The sequence below is a fragment of the Chiroxiphia lanceolata genome, chromosome 1 (genome assembly GCF_009829145.1).
Source record: "Chiroxiphia lanceolata isolate bChiLan1 chromosome 1, bChiLan1.pri, whole genome shotgun sequence".
Taxonomy (NCBI): domain Eukaryota; kingdom Metazoa; phylum Chordata; class Aves; order Passeriformes; family Pipridae; genus Chiroxiphia; species Chiroxiphia lanceolata.
This window is the reverse complement of record NC_045637.1, coordinates 153,142,442-153,157,059: the sequence shown is the minus strand read 5'-3', so window position 1 is coordinate 153,157,059 and position 14,618 is coordinate 153,142,442. Positions and strand designations below refer to the sequence as shown.

The 14,618-nt window shown below is 44.1% G+C and overlaps 1 protein-coding gene across 3 annotated transcripts in view; it reads right to left on the bottom strand.

Annotated features, from left to right (window-relative positions):
* Window positions 1-14,618, bottom strand: part of LOC116793376 (vasoactive intestinal polypeptide receptor) — a 110,008-nt gene that overhangs the window by 83,490 nt on the left and 11,900 nt on the right. The window contains exon 1 of one of the 3 annotated variants that reach the window (XM_032701203.1): window positions 3,028-3,157. The exons of the other annotated variants lie outside the window; for them this stretch is intronic. The gene's annotated coding sequence lies outside the window, so the exon portion shown is untranslated. Of the gene's footprint in view, window positions 1-3,027; window positions 3,158-14,618 lie in introns of those variants that run through there. 3 annotated transcript variants of the gene reach the window in all.

The following is a 14,618-nucleotide window of genomic DNA, read 5'->3' as shown; positions in this document are numbered from 1 at the left end:
CTAAATTCAACTTTGATTCTGGGGAAGAAAGCATGAAACTAAGGCAAAAAACCATTTTGCTGACTCCCCAAAGCTCCTTCAAGTGTGTCAAATCAATTAACTGAGAGACAGGCAGCAGCATGCTGAGCAGCAGGAATACCAGGGAAGAGCACAGGGAACATCTACTCCCACAGATTCACCTCCAGAAGGGCGAGAGAGGGGAGAAAAGGAAAACTGCTGGGAAGAAATCAGCCCTACCTGCTCATTCATCCTTTGTCTCGTGTGCCTCTCAAACACTGAGTACAACATGGGATAACAGAAGAGGAGGCTTTTTGTTTCCAAGTGTCCCTTTGAGTTCACCAGGATTTCAGCTCTCAAGAGACTTTCTGAAGTGGGATGATTTCAGACTGTGCAGGGTTGTGGTTTTTTTTATGCACTGAGTGTCAAAGTCTATAACAAGAGTGGTCATTTTTGCTAATATAGCCCAGGGAACTGTCTCAGTGGTCCTGAGAAACGATTTCTGGTTATAACAAAAGTATTCTGAGGCAGCCAGATGCTCTGACCAGCTGAATGCAAGGACCTGAGCCCCCCAAAAAGCTCAGTACTCTGCTGGTGACACTGGTGTGGTGCTTCCAGCTGACAACACAACCATGGCCTGACTAACTCGTGAAGTGGTTCATCCAACACAACACTGAAGTCACACAAGAGTGAGTTATCCCTTATCATTATTGTTTTAATAACCTGTTCATCAGGAAATTTGGCCAAAGGATTACCCCAGTATTGCCCAGGAAAAGGCTTCAGCAGAGGCATCGTGGTGGCCACAGAACAAATAGTACCTAGTGCTGTCTCATCATCAAATTACAGGAATTCTGGGCTGGAAGGGTCTCTGGAGGGCTGAATTTGGTCTCACAACAATGCTACTCTTGCTCAGCCACAGATTTCTCTACCCAAGTCTTAAAACCCTCTAAACATGTTTATTTGTTTCTGTATGTTTTGAAACTGTATTTTTTGAAACTGTATGTTTCTGGGTGACTGTTTGGTTCCACAACCCTTGTACTGTAGCAATCTGCATTATTTGTAACTGCTCTTCAAGTACCTTTTGACTACAACGTTGTTTACAATAACTTGAGGTCAAAGAGGAGCCATATCACCCCCTCTTACACAACAAATGTTCATCTATAAGGGTCCACTTTTTCACTTTTAAAAATAATAACCATTAGATTTTCACTGGGTGGTGGTGGTCTGTTTGCAGAGTAAGTTGTGAGACAAACTTCAGCCATGGGGATTTCTACTGGCTTGGAAATAGGGAGGATTTCACCTGGCATAACATACACCCTGCCTAACCTACACATAAAACACTGAGAATGGCATTATAGGAATGATTAAAGGTCTGGAAAACCTGCTACTGCAAAAAATAATAATAATAAAGCAAATAAAAAAGCCCAGCTAAAGTTAGAGAGAGAAAGAGAAAGAAAATGTGTAACCAGTCATAGCCAACAAGTGCCTAAACTATAAGAAGATTTCCTCCCAAGGATATCTATTTAATGTGGAAAAGGCTTAACAAATTCCAATGAGTGAATTCCTAATGAGACAAATGAGGATTAGAAGCAAAGCATTGCTTGGGGATGGTTTAACACTGACAGGCAGGAGTTGCCTCTTTCAGGAGTGTCTCTTCCAAATCCTTTGGGTCTGTTTGTACTGCAGGTCAAAAGAAGAAACTAATGGTTGGGGCTATGCAGAGGGTCAAACTAAATTTCAAACAGTCGCACAGAAAAACTTCAGAAGTCCCTTCCAACCTCAGCCAGCCCATGATTCTGCATGAAGATGATTCTGAGTTGAGAGCAAAGGGAGAAGGTGCAATTCTTGGGATTCTTTTAACAATCTGTCTACTGGGTTCACAGGCTGAGGGCAAAGAAAAAACAACTATTATTAGGAGAGTCCATAAGATGTGACTATTTAATCCCTATTTGATAAGTAAGAAGTCCCAGTAATGGTTTCTGCAAGCTTTTGTCCCGTTCTTTAACCGTCCCCAGTGCCAGAGACTCCCCAGTGTCCCTATAAATCCTAATCAATTCCTGGGCTTCTCTCTGCTGACCATCAAAAAGAATCAGTCTATGTTTTGAAACACTAAATTACTGTGGCTGCAATTTGAGCCCCAAATTTCTAGTTCTACCCAGACTGGTTATGGAGATTTTTTTTCTCCCACTTCTTATTTGTAGCAGGTTTTTTTTTTCACATACTTAAAAGACAAGTTGTGACTTCTCCCTTCAGTGTTTCATTTTCTAGAATAAACATCCCCAGTTCTTTCATTTTTTTTTTCCCACCACATTTTTCAGACCTCTTATCATTTTTCTTCACGTGCTTTTACTCCAACACAGAGACATGCACTCCAGTTAAAAGTCCAGCAGGGATCACTTGCCTCTTTTCCTCTGACCAAAACAAAAGTTTGCTTCCAGTTTATTGTTTATCATACTTCCAGCCTAACATAATCAGCAGCCATATGTAAGAGGGTTTGTCTGTGTGTTCAGCCCCTCCTCTGCAGCCTTGATGTGGAAAATGAACTAAAACAGGCAAAAGAAAATCCCTGAGAAATTCCGATTTTGCAGGTGGAGAAGAGAAGCATAGAAAGATGAGGAGGATAAAATGTTACACCAGGAGCAGGAACCAAGATTAACCCTTCCAGCTCCCTTATCTAAGTCTTAATAAAATAATCACCTTTCAGCAAGGTCTGATATCAGTGTACCGGATATTTGTGTTGCAGAGTTGCAGCTGAACAGGAAAAAAAAACCTTCAAGCCATCAAATAATCCCCCAGGAGAAGCAGAAAAGCTACTAGAAAAGGGCATCCCCCTTCATCCCTTCCAGCTCCCTCAGCGACACAACATATCCCAACAGCTTTTGGATATATATGTTCATGTTGACAAAGAAAGAAAAAAAAAAACAGGTTTGCCCAAAATCAACGCTAATGATAAAAAAAAGATTTCTTAGAAACCCCCCTGCCCCCCATGTGAACCTCAGTGAGAGCTCCTCAGACAGTTTCAAATCATACCTGGGATTTTCCTTATTATACATAAGGACTGCACTGTCCTCAAACATCAGTAAAGTTGGATATTGAAGGAATAGAGGGAATCAGGAGCCGGTTCTGCACAGGAGGCATCTCCACCTGCTGTGGTTTTGCTTTTTTCCCAGGGTTTGTGCAGCTGACCAGGACCAGTCAACAGACCTTGACATCACAGAATCACAGAATCATTTAAGTTGAAAAAAGACCTTTGGGATCGTTGAGTCCAGTGGTTAACCCAGCACTGCCACATCCACCCATGTCCCCAAGCAGCACAGCTACATGGCTTTTAAATCCCTCCAGGGATGGGGACTCCACGGTCAGCCTGTTCCAGTGCAGCCTGTTCCAGTGCCTGACAACTGTTTCCATGAGGAAATCATTCCTAATATCTAATCTAAACCTCTCTGGTGCAAGTTGAGGCTGTTTCCTCTCATCCTATCACTTCTCACTTGTGGGAAGAGACTGACTTCCACCTCACCACAACCTCCTTTCAGCCACCCTTGATGTGAGAACCTCTGTGTCCCTGAAGGAGTGTCTGTCTGAGGGGGGACACCGTGAACACAGGACTTCACTTCTCTTGAAAATGCTGTTTTCCACCCCAGTTGCCTTGTGCCCTTTTAGTTCCTTGGTGATATTCCTTCACCTTTTGTCTACAACAGCTTCATGTCAGTGACGTTTTACCTGGTGCTTTAACATCAACCAGTGTAAGACCTCTGCCTGCACCACTGTCCTGTCAGGATATTAATTCAGGGTGCAACTGGAAATAAGATGACATCTTCTAAGTCACACAGTGGAAGATTACAATGAGTCCAGCTGAGTTTATCCATCTAAGAAGGATAAATCTTATGGCTTCAAGAAGCTCTGGACTGGGGACACGGTTTAGTGGTGAACATGGTAGCACTGGGTCAATGGTTGGACTCGATGATCTTCCAGGTCTTTTCCAACCTAAATGATTCTGTTTATGTTGAGATGAAGATTTAAAACTCCTTTAAATGTCCCTCTGCTACAGCTCAAGCTGCCATCAAAGTTTCTAGTCACAGAACGCCTCGGGAGGAGATAACCTCAAAACATCAGCCATCCTAAAACAATCAGGGGGCATCATTAAAAGAATAAAAACAATAACAATTAAAAAAACCAGTCCTTCTTCCCTCCAAAGTTTTACCTGCAGCAGAGGCTTTTCAGTCACATCATGAACTCCTGGAAGTCCCAGATTTCCTGCAGAAGGCACTCACCACAGTAACACTTCAAGTACGGGTATGTAACATCGTCCAAGAATGTTTTAAAAACATTAATTGACAAAACTCAGCCAAGTTTTTCGCTTGCCATCCAAGTCACATGAATAGAAATATGTTTTATAAACACAGACATACCTCTAGAAACAATGACACCAAACAGGGGATCCCCATTTGCATGTGCTCTACTTACTGAAAGTTTGAGAGTTTAATATTTAGCATGTTTAGTTTTCTTCTCTGGTGTTATTAATTGTAGCAAACTGTAAAATTGTTAATGAAACAGCACTTAAGTTGTTCATAACAATTCTAAAACCACCCCCCTCAGTGAAATGAATTAAGTTCCCCTCTTAAGTCCTCCCTGTGAACTGTGGGAAATTTCCCTGTGCTGATTATAGTGTTTATTAAAGTCGATTTTTGAGTAAACAATTGTTGTAGGAAATGGACGGCTGCACGTACGTGCTCTGCTCTGTTGATCCTTCCCAACTTTTCCAGGAGCGCATCCCTACGCTTCCAGAATGACGTCATTAAGATTATATTATCTTTTTCTCAGTGCCAGATTCCCCTCCCTATCATCCAGAAAGCAACACCAGCATGTTGGAGTCATGGCTGGGCTTTGCAAATGAAGATCTGGGGAGGGCTCTACCCACGTTTGTTACAAGCACGTTGGTGGCTAGAAAGGCCAATACGAGACAGACATGTCCAATTGCAAAAGGTACAGCAGAAAGACTCCTTAGGTGGTAAATTCTGCAAGGCACGGTTCTTTCTGCATTGTCTTTTCTCCTCAAGGGTGATCCTGCTGCGTTCTCAAAGGAGACAGCTGCGTTATAGATGGTGTGTCTCCAGGCCTCCCAACTGGAGGCCAGAGTAGACCAGTTATGTTGATCAGTATGGCCAAGGCTGAGATGTTGTTTCAGGGAGTCCTTGTATCTTCACTTCGGGTCTCCTCTCTTGCTGCAGCCAGTGGCAAGTTCACCATAAAGCAAGATCTTAGGGAGGCGGTGGTTGGTCCTTCATCCCGGAGACGTGCCCTGCCCAGCACAGCTGTGTTCTAAGCAACATGGCCTCAATACTTGTGACTTCTGCTGGTTCTAGGACAGATGTATTGGTCACATAATCTGACCAGTGGATGTTTAGGATTGTATGGAGGCAGCGTTGATGGAAGCGTTCGAGGAGTCACAGGTGGTGACGGTAGATGACCCATGATTCAGATCCATATAAGAGAGTGGACAGCACAATGTTGGAGTACCCTATTAAAATATCCCTATGGTTCACAGTGTTGGAGTACCCTATTAAAATATCCCTATGGTTCCCAATGTTGGAGTACCCTATTAAAATATCCCTATGGTTCACAATGTTGGAGTACCCTATTAAAATATCCCTATGGTTCCCCAAATGATGCCTCTGTAATAAAACCCGTCTTCCTCTTGCCATCTGGGCATCCCACCTGCCACGGAACCTTCTCTTCCTGATGGCCAGGAACCAGACTGATGATGGGGAACCTCCTTCACCACCCACCCCTGGCTGCCCTATTTACAGGATCATGGAATCACAGGATGGTTTGGGTTGGAAAGGACCTTAAAGATCATCCAGTTCCACCCCCCTGCCATGGGCAGGGACACCTTTCACTAGCCCAGGTTGCTCAGTGCTGTGAGGTAGGTCATGGTTCTTCTGGAAGGATGGGCCAGGCAGCCAAAGGGATGATGATCCAAGCCAAGCCTGGTTTCCCAGTGCAAATGATTAACTTGGAGTAAAAACTTAATCTCAGTTCAATTACAGGTTAAAAGGGGGAATTGGAAGTGAAAATAAATAAGCAAACCAACAACCCAATATTTACTGAACTAAGGCAAATATAGAAGAAGAAATGTAAATGCAGTACTGAGAATTTTAAAAGCATTATATGAGACCCTGAAGACATCAGGAAAAATCCACAGCTGATAAAAATAAGAGATTAATGAGAAATGAATATTTCTAAGTTTTTTGTTTTTCTTTGGTTGGTTTTGAGTTTTGTTTCCTTGGAGTTTTTTGGGTTGTTTGGGGTTTTTTTTGTAACAAAAAACGTCACAACCAACAAAATTTTACAGATTGCACGCTGCAGTAGAGGAAAGTTCAATGTCTGATTTTGACCTGTATTTGGAAAGCAGCAGTGAAACGTGATTGGCTCTGATGGTGATGAAGAAGCTTTTTCCAGTTCATTAATAACAAAGGCAGATGTTAAACAGCTTATACCAGAGGTAAACATTTAAAATTAGCAGGCCTGGATAACTTGCACCTCAAAGCACTTGTAATTGCTGGCTGAGAAGATCTATTTGAATCCAGCAAAATAAAAAACCTGGACTCAAAAGAGAACAGATTCAGCACAGCCCTCCAGTATGGCAGTCTGAATTTTGGCAAAGAAGTGGAGAATTTAGGGACTGAAAGAGGGAAATAATTCAGCATGAACTCCCAGTTATGTGCTCCTGAGAAAAGGCAAACACAACTGTTTGCTCTATAAACTGAACAGTGGGGAGGAACAAGAAGAAAATCCTCCTTTTCTCCAAGGCATTGGGAAGATCTGCCTTGTGACACCGCTCACGTCAACGATTTTAAAAGGGCAATAAAGAACAAAGGAAGGTGTGGAAAGGAAGCACAAAAGGATGTAGAGGAGCTCTGCACCCTCCTGGAGCAAGGTGTGGATGTCCTCACTCCAAGGTTATCTCAGTAACTCTGGGAACCGACATTTAGGCGGCTGAATGAGGTGTTGAATGTCCTCAGAGGACCTCTACAGTCTGAAAATTACATCTAGTTGTGAAGTGAAAACCTACAGAAATTCATAACCCTCTCCAGATTATCTGGATTAATAGCAGGGGTGAGGGGAAATATGTTGGGCTGCCCAGCTCAGCTCCTGAAAAGGAAGAGTTCAACAGAGAACGAGTTATACTTTATCAGAAACAGGTTTTTGGACTCAACCTACTGGTGGTAACTGGTGAAAATTAACTGCTTTTAGGAATTTGCCAAATAAAATAATCTATCCTTCCCATCAGGGATTACTCTAATCTTAATATAGTTACAACTGCACAGACTTCCTGGGTTTGGATATCGGATCTTGGCCCAGCCACTGAGATGTTTAATTCCACTTGGATTTTCCCAAATAGCTGCTGGCCTCTAATCATGCTCTTGCTGCTCTATGTTTGGAAAAAACCCACGTTCAAACAATGAAGTTTCAATAATGTTCTGGGCTTCAAGAGGAGGAAATGCTGCACAGAAGTCATTATAAATTCCACTTTAGGGGCACTTCTCTTCGATTAAGGTGTTTTTGTTAGAAAAGCCTGATCAAGGTCTAAATATCCAAGTCATGAAGCAAGAAGAGGCAAAGCAAAGTCATATTGATACTGTGGGAGCCACTGGTTGCTGTCAATTCCCAAGATTCCAGCAGGTATCTTCCTTTTTCCTGGCCTGGTTAGTACATCCTGGTCCAGTGGAAGGTGTCCCTGCCCATGGCAGGGGGTTGGAATAAGATAAACTTTAAGGTCCCTTCTCACCAAAGCCATTCCTTGATTCTATCATCCCAGCCAGGAGATCAGCAGCAGCAGTTTCTCATCATCTTGATGGCACAGAGAAGATACTAAATATCTTGTAACCCATGTGATAAATAAATGAGAAATTAATATTTTCTTTTCTTTTTCCTCTTTTTTTTTTTTTTTAAATAATTGCATGATTTTCGCTGCCGGTTTTGCTTCGTTGGCTTTTGGGGTTGCCAAAAGTGACCAGCAGCTCTGAATGCAGTTCTTTACTAATAGGTGAAGGAGGCCTGGAGTCTCACTGTCCTTTGCTTAACATCCTCCTCTGTTCCAGAGCATGAGAGAAAGAAATCCATCTTAGATGAAGGGCAGAGACACCATTCTTACTTCTTTTTTTTTTTTTTTTTTTTTTTTTTTTTTTGTGCTGGTCTTCAAAGCAAGAACATCCATGTCCTCAGTTCTGGCTTTGCTGGACCCCACAAGCCCAGCCTTGCTGTACTGAGCTGGGGACACGGTGAACTCTGGCTGCACCTGCCCATTATGGACTGTTTGGATGTACTTAATGAAAACCAATGGATTGTGCAATCCCTGTGCCTGCAGATGAGCTCTGGGATCACACTTTAACCCACTTGGCTATTTTAGGTGCCCCATCATGTAAGAGGGTTGCACTGCATGTGGCTTATCAGACTCATCTGGGTCTTAATCTGGCAACATGGACCTAAAACGTGTCTTTAGTGCTGGGATTTCACAACCCAACTGCTTTATTCTTCTGTGAAGACCTTAATCTTTCCCCTGAGGATTGCCTGTGGTCAGAGCTGAAAATGCATCTCAGTGGTACAGCCTCCTACTGCCTTGGCAGAGGCTGCTTCAGCCAGGGATGATCTTCCAGACAAGGCAGTTCAAGTTATTGCCAACAGGAATCACGTCTGAGGCCAAGATTCCTTCAGAAACTCTTCCCAGCTCCACAACCCACCACCCAGACAAGTGAAAAATGAGGATATTCTGTTCCACAACCTGGGCTTGACCACTGCAGTGAACATTGTGTTCACCATCATCTGGTTCTTGCCATCAACTTCCCTTTGCTGGCTTTCCTGCCTCTAGGGGTTGCTTCCTGCCCAGAACATCCCATTCCCAGCCCTGCACACGTTACTGGTGACTGTTATTTTTAGACGAGAATTTATGGCACTTTTTTGACACAGCACAAAGATGAGACACTTCTAAATCACAGCAAAACTGGCACCAGGATAGAGCTGTGCCCTGTGCATCCCTCCCAGGTTTATCAGGCCAAGAGAGAAAGTGGTTTCTCCAAGTGTGGAAATGCAGCTTTGCCTCTTAAATTCATTCCTCAATTCCCAGGCTCGGGCTCAAGGGGATCACACAGAAGACACAGCAGCAGCACAGGGTGAGGAAAGAGCAGCAACAAAGCCTAAAATCAAAAGCCTAAAATGATTAGTACCTTTTTGTGAGGTGTGTGTGCCAATATAAAGCCTGTTACGTCAGTAATTATAGCTGTGTTGTAACTGATGTGCTTTACATGCTCACAAGACCCCAGGGGAGGAGGGAATGTTCTTCCACAGTTTTCCCAAGCTGGGCAAGGAGCCATATCCTGCTGTACACACCCAGCAGCCTGTCCAGCTACACATCCAAAACTGAGCCTTTCAAAGAGCTTTAGGAAAGTGAAACTCAGTGATCCTCCCCCAGTTATTTACAGCAACGCTCCAGACCATAACTGTGATTATATAGACTGGAAATATTCCTGTGGGTGAATAAATGAAACCAAAATAAACAAATAAATAAATAAAATTAAATCTGCAAGACCTTTGAGAGCTCTGGGTGGAGTTTGTAACTATCACCTTGCTGCACTTCTGATCCAGCTGCTCTTCTTGTCTATCAGCCTTTAGGGAAGATGTGTCATCCGTGTCCTTGGTGACACAAATTGCTGTCAGACAGTTGTCACCAGAGATATTTGACAGCAGCACCTCATGCCCCAACTAAACACCTTGAGCAGATAAGACTGAACAATGTAAGGGAGCAGAACAACATCTTCATTTTCTCCCAGGTGCACACACCCATTTTCCACCAAACATGGCTAAATATCCCCCAGATTTAGCCCAGCACCAGGTTTTGCTCCACAAAATGAAATGCAGGATAGAAAACAGAGGGAAGTGCTCCCCTCAGCACCGAAATGTTGGACTCTCCTCTTATAAGCCATCATTTAAAGGGAACAAAAGTCAAGGTTGGCTCCTTGGAATGCAGCATCCTCCTGAGATGGCACAATTAACTCCTTAACACATGGAGTCAAAGCAGGGATATCTTAAAGGAGATGTGAGAAAGCAAAAATCACCACATTTCTTCCCAGAAGTAGGAGAATTATCCCTGACCTGGAATCCAAGCCACTGTGGATTAGAACTCTTTGGAACAAGAAGACAATTTTTTTTTTTCCTCTTTATATACAAAGCAATTTGCCTCTTCAGTGGCACAAAAATTAAATCCAGCTGGAATGGCTTTTTAATTAAAATCATATTTGGCTTATCAGAGTGAGAGCACTTAGCTGATTACAAAAGAAACATGGAAACCTCTGTCATCCCAGTCCCCATTTTCCAAGGCTGTGCAGCAAACTCACTGTACTAAACCATGTGTAACCCTTTGGACACTGTCCCACGTGAACTCTCCTCACCCCATTTATGGACCAGAAAAAGTCACGGAGAACATACAAAATCTCTATGAAAAGAGATATGCAAAAGCTCATTCCCTGTGGCTGAACTAGCTGGAGTTCACTCAATGTTTCAATTTGCTGAATCCTGGAAATTTCCTAAGCAAGGGATCTCTATAGGATTTAATCTTTATACACTTAATTCCAACTCCTTGGCTGTGCTGCTATTTGTCTTCATAGACGACCGAAAGGTTTTCCACTATCTTGGAAGTGCCCTCAGGCCAAATGCTGAACCCGTTCCCAGATTCACCCCACCATCCCACTCCAATGGTTAAGGACCTCTTTCTTCCCAAGCATCATCACCCAGGCTTGCTGCCAGAGTCCTCTTCCTTTGCCAGGGGCTCTCCATATGGTGACCACAAATGTTATGGGTCGTGATAAGGGCAACAACAAACTGTGCCACCCCCTCTCCTTGAGGAGTTCCCTGAGGAACACCCCATGTGCCACAGCCCCTGGATCACAGGGAGCACCGGTGCTGCCTGTGGGGTTCAGCCTTCCAGGGTAACAATTTCCAGGAGCTTTAATCCTCCTGTCAGACCCTCCGAGGGCACAGCAATGTCCACGTCAGCAGGGGCTAAGCTGATTTATTCTGGCTGGGCACGGTGACTGCAGGGGTAGGATTTTCCCAAGCACAGCTTCCAGTGAAATTCCTTGGGCCCAAGGAATATGTGACTGAGTCCCTGCATGCTTTTATCTCTCTGTTTTCCGTGCCAGCTCCTGCTTGGAAAGAGGGATGCTGAGGCAGATGCTGGAACTGAGGTCTTGAACCCAGGATCCTATGGGACTTCCCATCAGGACAGCGCTGTCACAGGAACTCAGCAGCATTTTCCTTGCAGAGAGAAGGGAGATCAGATGTTCCTTCCATCGTGAGAGTTACTGGATTTTTAGCTCCAGTAGGACAAGGAGCTGGATTAGAGGCTGGAATAACCATCTCCCAGTCAAACCCAAGAATGGACACATTGATCTCTGCGTCTCCCATAGAACGAAGAAAATGCAGTTTTTCCCCTGCAGCACCTCCTGCCCTCTCCTGACACCCAGATGTGCTGCTTTCTGTCACACCATTAAATGCCACCATTCTGCAGGAAAACACAACTTGGGTATAACCCACTGATATTCTCCTCAGGAGACACCAAAACCCCTGACCTCAGTGATCAGGAACTTCTCAGACTCTTAAACACCTTTAGTCCAATATTATATTTCTAAGCCTGAACATTTTCTTCCCCAATTAAATCTGCTGCTGCTGAAGTGGGTTAGAGATCTCCTGACTCTAAGACTGAATATGATTCAAACAAATCGTTGTGATAGAACAACTTTCCAAACTGAAAATCTTCCATCACCTGATCTGTGACACAGGTCATTATTCCTTCTCTGAGTGTGTCAGACTGGCAGCCTGGGAATGAGGAAAGTGGTATTTCCCTCCTTCCCAGAAATGGCTCTGCCACCAATTAAAGGTGTGGCACGTTATGGTCATTTTCTGCCCTGAAAAGAAAGTTTCAAAACAAGGCTTTTCTTTTCTTTATTCACCCTTCTGTTAAGAAAAATAACTCAGGAATTCTGAGCATTTCCAGTTTCTTGATGAGAAGAAAAAGGGTGAAAAGCAACCCTATTTTTATTTCCCCATCAACCAAGAATTAAAATCCCCGAGGACAAATATCTCCCCCACCCTTCACAACTTTATAAACAAAAAAACTCACCTTTCTGAGAATATTCCTCAAGTAAAAGGTTTGTTTGGGTTTTTTTTAAGTAAAATACATTTAGAAGGCAAACAGCCAGCAAGGTCTATGTGAAGAGAGATTGGTCAACAATCTTTATATCTTGGCCTTAAGATCAATTATATCTCATTTGACAGTAACCACACCCCCCACTGTCAGACAGCAGCTCCAGTCCCTAACTGGTGAGCTCTGCAGAAGGTCAATGGTGTCCCCACTGCAGACCTTATGGTACAAATTCAATTTTAAATTTCTCTCCCTCTCATCCCTTCTGAGCAGCTCCTGTCCCTCTGCACGTGGGGTTGGAGATGGTTGGCTGCATCTTTCTGGGTGAGAAGCTCAGTTTTCAATCTTGCTGTTGTTATTTTAGCACAGTGTGAAGAACCTGGGTGAAGAACCCTATTTCTCACATGAGAGCAATCCAAAATAATAATCTTCACCTCTCCCTTGTCTGAAACATTTACTCTCGGACTGATGAAGGATCAGATCTGAGTTTTTTTTATTCTTTTCCCCCACAAATCTGTTTCATGGCTGGAGCAGAGTCAAACCCTGAAGAAAAGTACAAATTACACCAGCTGGGCAGATGTGGTGAATTCAAGGAGCTTGTAGTCTGAAGGCACGTGGAATCCACCAACTGCCTCCAACTATCCACATCTCATTTTCTAGACACATACTGAAAAAAAAGTGTCTAATTCGTAGATGTTCAGGCCAAAGTACCTTGAATACACCCTTAAAAAGGCAAAATGACCCAAGATTTACAAGAATCAGACCATATGTGCTCTGAGAAGCACCGTGCTGGGGCTGCCAACCCAACCCCTGTCTGAGCACTGCCATCCTGATGAAAACCTTTCCCTATCTCTGCTCCCTAAGGAAACACTCCTTCCCTTCCTGATCCTCATGACAACCTGAATGATGACACTGTTGGCTGGCACAGGAAGGCCTGGGTCCACTGTGGATGGATCCCTAGAAACATGGGGTAAATTTGGGACAGGGCAGTGGCCCCTGTCACATGGAGAGCAAGGTCCTCCAGCTGGCTTTGAGCTTCCTGACACACAAACACATCCGGCAGTGAGCTCATCACACTCACACACATTCCAAAACAGAGGCCAAGGGGAAGGCTGCCAAAAGAGGGATCATCAGTGGGACCTTTCCAGCAGGGACATGGCAAAACTGCAACACTGGAGGGACCAAACTCTGGGTAGAACTCATTGCAGTCTTCCAGTACTTAAAGGGGGTTTATAAAAGAGAGGGAAAGCAATTTTTACACAGGCAGATAGTGATAGGACAGGGGGGAATGGTTCTAAAGTAAGAGGAGAAATTTATTAAATGTTAGGAAGAAGTTCTTCACTGTGAGTTGTGAAACACTGGGACAGGTTGCCCAGAGAAGCTGTGGCTGCCTCATCCCTGGAAGTGTCCAAGGCCGTGGTAGGATGGGTCTTGGAGCAACCTGGGCTAGTGGAAGGTGTCCCTGCCCACGGCAGGGGGGTTGGAATGAGATGATCCTTAAGGTCCCTTCCAACCCAAACCTTTCCATGATTCTGTCATGACCATATGAAACCCTAGAGAGATCCTGCCCATCTCTCAACAAACTACACTGGATTTCTATACTGAATTTCTATACTGGATTTTCATTTTTAAAACAGAAGAAATGGTTCTCTTTGCAAGATGACCTGTTTCTATCTCCTACTCTGATCAGCCCCAAAGTCAAACATGGATATGGCTCCAAATGCTGCCAAGCTTCTGTTCCTGCACTGACAGGGAGATCCCCACTTTGGTAGCACTTTGCTCCTGCTAAAGGTTGTTTTGCCTTGGTCGGTTTTTCCTTGAGCAGGAGGGAGAGCACTCCCCTGTGAACAGGATCACAGCAACTCCTCTCCCTGCACAGCACCTGAATAACACACAGATCACAGGCAGGTTCCTCCTGGGACAGCCCCTGTGACAGACAACACTTCCCCTTCAGAAATGGGCCAACCTCCAGCACAGATGTTGGTTTTCTGGCTCTCAATGCAGTTCGTGGCAGGTTGTTCTCACACCTCACTCCCTCGCTGCTACAAACCTTCCTACCCCCAGCCAAACTCAACCCCATCGAGCGTACAAACACTCCAGCACCAGCCTTTTACTTTAGAATCATGGAATGCTCAAGGTTGGAAAAGATTGTGGAGTCCGACCACAAAAGGCCTCTGAGATCATGGAGTCCAACCACTAACCCAGCACTGCCACATCCACCACTAAACTGTGTCTTTAAGCACCACATTTACACATTTTTTGAACACTTCCAGGGATGGTGATTCCACCAATTCCCTGGGCAGCCCGTTCCAACCCTTGACAGTAATTTCAGTGAAGAATTTTTTCCTAATTCTTCCATGAAGGAAAAGAAGGTGCTGCCATTCCCTGATGTTATCCCATGTACAGGGTGACAGCATCATCCTTG